The sequence below is a fragment of the Rhinolophus hipposideros genome, assembly GCF_964194185.1.
Source record: "Rhinolophus hipposideros genome assembly, chromosome: 22".
Classification (NCBI taxonomy): domain Eukaryota; kingdom Metazoa; phylum Chordata; class Mammalia; order Chiroptera; family Rhinolophidae; genus Rhinolophus; species Rhinolophus hipposideros.
In genome coordinates this window covers 23,776,237-23,781,550 of record NC_138068.1, presented here as the reverse complement: position 1 = coordinate 23,781,550, position 5,314 = coordinate 23,776,237, and positions in this window count along the sequence as shown.

The window sequence follows — 5,314 nt, the reverse complement described above, 5'->3', positions numbered from 1 at the left end:
GTGAATTTACCATTTTTGTTTCCTCTAGTATCCCTTGGCCTGGTCTCAAGGCAGCCCGAAATCTAGAATTGGGGAATCAACACATAGAGAGCTCCCAAAGAATCTCCCTAGTTCTGACTTGAGGACCAGGAAAGGAATCCCCTTTAATGCTCAGGGTGAGTGGAGGAAACCATTTTTCTTTTCTTTTTCAGTCTTTTCTCCATTGTCTCATGACCCAGCCTTTAGGCAACCCTGCAGTGGTGGCTATGGCAGCAGGGGCCCACAGGTGCCTAAAACTCTGAGAGAGGAGAAACTTCACCAGTCAGAGTAACTGTGGTCTTGAGAGAGGATAAGCTTCTGCTGGTTTTTGTCTCTTTCTGTCCTCCCACCATGTTGCTTAAGATGCAGGTTCAATTGTGGGAAGAAGGCAGCAAAACAGAGCAAATAAAGTTCCAGACTCCAGCTTTCTGGTGAATCCCAAACAGGATAAACCAATTAATAATAATAACGATAATAACAGAAAAATTATAACTTTCATTTACTATTGAAAACTAAAAACAAAGAAAAAATCTTGACAGTAATCAAGGAAAAATGATGCACTAATTATACAAGAATAATGATTTGAATAACTGTGGGTTTCTCAACGAAACCATGGAGAGCAGGAGAAAAATGAGGAAAAAAATTCTAAATTGATGAAACAAATGAACAGTCAACCAGGATTCCATACCCAACAAAAACATCCTTCAGGAATAAAGATGATATAAAGACATTCTCAGATGAAAGGAAACTAAGAGAAGTCATTACCAGAAGACCTGCTCTGAAAGAACTGCTAAAGAAAATTCTTCAGACAGAAGGGAAACTACATTAGAAGGAAACTTGGAACATCAGGAAGGAAAGAAAGACAATGCAAATGGTAAATATCTGGGTAAATGTAATAGACTATTGTCCTTTTGAATTCTTTAAAATATGTTTGACAATTAACAGCAAAAATTGCAACATTGTCTGATGGGGTTTCAATTATGTATATGTAAAACATAAGACAATTACAATTACAATATAAAGGAGGGAGTGTAAAGGAACTTATATGCTACAAAGTTTCTACACTTCAATTGAAGTGGTAAAATATGGATCCCAAATAGAGTGTGAAAAGTTAAGCATTGTATTTTTTAATCCTTAGAGCAACCATTTGAAAATATCTGTAACAAAAGATATAGTAAAAAATATACAAATAAAGTAAAATGGAATTCTAAAACATTTTCGAATATTACAAAAGAAGGCAAGAAAGGGGGAAATAGAGGAATGAAAAATAGAGGGAACAAACAGTAAACAAATAATAAAGTGGTAGATCTAAATCCAAACATATCAATATCTACATTAAATGTAAATAATTTAAACACATCAATTAAAACAGAGATTGTCAGAATGGATACAAAAATTACTTAATTAGATGTTATCTAAAGGAAACTCGGTTTAAATATAATGATATAGGTAGGCAAAAAGTAAAAGATAGAAAAAGATATGCCATGCAAATACTGATTAAATGAAAGTTGGAATGGTTTAATATGATAAACAGTAGACTTCACACAGAGAGAAAGACAAATACTGTATACTTTCACTTATATGTGTAATCTAAAAAACAAAACAAATGAATAAACAAAACAGAAACAGATTCATAAATACAGAAAACAAACTGGTGGTTACCAAAAGGGGAAGGAGTTGGGGATTGAGCAAAATAGAGAGGGGAATTAAGAGGTACAAACTTCCAGTTATAAAATAAATAAGTCTTGGGGATGTAATGTACAGCATGGGGAATATAGCCAATAATATTCTAATAACTTTGTATGGTGACAGATAGAACTAGACTTATTGTGGTGATCATTTTGTAATGTATATAAATATAAAATCACTATGATGTATACCTAAAACTAATAGGATATTAGTTTCCAATTATACTTCAGTTAAAAAAAAGAAAAAGTCAAGTTCAGAGCAAAGAAAATTAACAGGGATAGAGAAAATCATTACATAACAATAAAAGGGTCACTTCACCAGGAAGACAAAAATGATTGTAAATGTGGATGGATTAAAAAGAGCTTCCAAATACATGAAGCAAAACCTGTCAGAACTGAAAGGAGAAATGGACATATTCACAATTATAAGTGCAGACATGAACACTGCTCAGTAATACACAGTATTAGTAGACAGAAAATAAGGAGATATAGAAGAACTGCGCAGTACTATCAGCCAACTAGTGACATTTATAGAACACTCCACCTAATACCTGCACAATATATTCTTTTCAAGCACCCTAGAACATCCACCAAGATAGACGCTATACTAGATCATAAAACAAACCTTAAATAAGTTTAAAAGAATCAAAATCATTTAAAGTACGTTCTTCAATGATATAGACTAGAAATGAATTATAGAAAAAGAATAGGAAAATCTCCTTTTGGAAATTAAACAATATACTTCTAAATAATCCATCCACAGGTCAAAAAAGAAGTCTCAAGGGAAATTAGAAAATATTTTGAACTGAACAAAAGTGAAACTACAATATATCAAAATTTGTGCAATGCAGCTAAAGTAGTGCTTGGAGTGAAAAATATGCCATTAAGCATTTATATTAGAAAAGAAAGAAGGTCTCTTATCAATTAAGCTTCCACCTTATAATAACTAAAAAAATAAAAGCAAAATAAACCCAAAGCAAGCCAAAGGAAAAAAATAATAAATATCAGAGCAGAAATCAATGAAATGGAAAAAAGAGAAAGAAAAGAGAAAAATCAATGGAACCAAACACTGGTTCTTTGAAAAGACCAATAAAATTAATAAACTTTTAGTACTACTGAAAAGAAAAAAGAGAGAAGACATAAATTATCAGTATCTGGAATGAAAGAAGGGTTATTACTATGGACTCCACAGATACTGAAAGGGTAAGAGAATACTCCAAACAACTCTACACATATCATCACCAATTTAAATGAAATGGAACAATTCCTTGCAAATCACAAACTATCAAAACTCAGAGCAAATGAAATACGTAACTGAATAGTTCTACAACTATTTAAAAATTGAATTCGTATTTTAAAATCTTCCAAAATATAATCTCCAGATCCAGATGGTTTCATGGGTGAATTCTATCAGACGTTTAAAAAAGAAATAACAGTTCTACAGAGTCTCTTCCAGAAAAAATAAAATGGGAGGAAACATTTTCCAAGTTATCTTATCAGGCCAGTATTACCCTGCTACCAAAACCAGGAAAAGACAGTATAAGAAAAGACAAATACAGACCAATATTCCTCATGAACACAGATGCAAAAATCCTAAACAAAATATTAGCAAATCCATATGAAAGGAAAAGATGCTTACCATCATTATTTATAAGGGAACTGCAAATCAAATCCATGAGATATCACTTCACACTCACTAAGATTTCTATAATCAAAAAAAGGGACATGTCCAATTAGAATGTAAGCACTGTAAGAACCAAAAGAGAGAGAAAGAGAGAGAGAGAGAGAGAGAGAGAGAGAGAGAGAAACAATAACAAAAGTGTTGGTTGGTGAGAGTGTAGAGAAATTGTAATTCTTATATAATGCTGGTGGAAATGTAAAATGGTGAGCTACTTTGGGAAACAACTTGACAGTTCCTCAAAAAGTTAAACAGTTATCACATGATAACTCCATAATATCATAGAGATATGGTATCATATGATAACTTAGCAATTCCACTAGGTATATATTCAAGAAAGATGAAAACATGTATACACAAAAATTTATACACTAGTGTTCATAACAGCATTATTCATAATTGTCAGAAAGTGAAAAGCAACACACGTGCCTACCAACTGATGAATGGATAAACATTCATATAATGGAATATTAATTTGGCCATTTAAAGGAATGAAGTACAGATACATTCTACAACAGGGATAAACCTTAACAACATTATATTATACGAAGTGTGATCAAACAATACAGTGAATGTTTAAATAAAAATAATTTACAGTAAAAGACACATTGCCATTAATCCCCTCAAAATACTTCCCCTTGCTTTGAACACACTTATACCATTGTTCTTGCCACTTTCTGAAGCAGTTCTGGAATTCCTCTTTTGTGTCTTTAGTTGTGCTGTCGTGCGTGGATGTCTTGATGTCCTGAATTGATTCAAAACATTTACCTTTCCTGGTCATTTTGACTTTGGGGAAGAGTCAGAAGTCGCACAATGCCAGATTTGGTGAATAAGGTGAATGAGGACATACTGTAATGTTTTTGTTTGACAGAAATTGCTGTACCAGAAGCGATGTGTGACAAGGAGCCTTTCCATTGTGATCACAAAATCCAGTGACTGCTGCTGCTGAGTGCCAACCAACTGAAAGGCAGGATCTTCAATATGGGAAGTGGCGCATAGAACCTTAGTAACAGAATGTGGTAAGTTTCAACTTGTTCGGTGCAGTCAGTTGGGTGTGAGCTACGGTTGAGAGAAGGTGTGTTTTAAAGTGTGCCATAAACCATCCTCCATCATGACAACAGTCCGTGTTATACATCGCTTCTGGTATATGGCAATTGTATTAATGACAAAATTACAGAGATGGGGAGCAGATTAGTGGCTGTCAAGGGCTAGGGAAGAGGGTATGGAGCAAGTTGGCTGTGGCTACAAAAGGGTAGCACAAGTGATCCTTATAATGGAACTGTTCTGTTTCTTGACTCTGGTGGTTGTCACATGAAGCAACGTATGTAATACAATTGCATAGAACAAAATACACACAAACAAATAAGCGCATGTGAAACTGGTGAAACATGGATAAGGTGAATGCAATGTATCAATATCAATTTCTTGTGATACTGTGTTATAATTATGCAAGATGTTACCTTTGGGGGAAACTTGGTGAAGGGTAAACAAGATTTCCCTGTATTACTATTTTTTTATAACTGCAGGGGACCTACAATTATGCCAAAAAACCCAGTAAACAAAAAGTCAACTAGAACTCTCATACATTGCTAGCAGGAGTGCAAAAAGGTACATCCACTCTGGAAAATAATTTGGTCATTTCTCATTAAAGTTAAACATGCACTTATCGTATGACCCAGCAATCTCACTTCTAGATATTTACCCTAGAGAAATAACAACTTATATTCACAGAAAAACTGTACACAAGTGTAGGGAACAACTCTGTTTATAATTGTCAAAAACTAGAAACAACTTAAATGTCCTTCAGGGGATAAATGGATAAATAAAACTGTGGTACATTCGGACAATACAACACTACTCAGCAATAAATAGGATAGAACCACTGATACAACAACTTGGACTAATCTCAAAGACATTATATTGAGTGAAA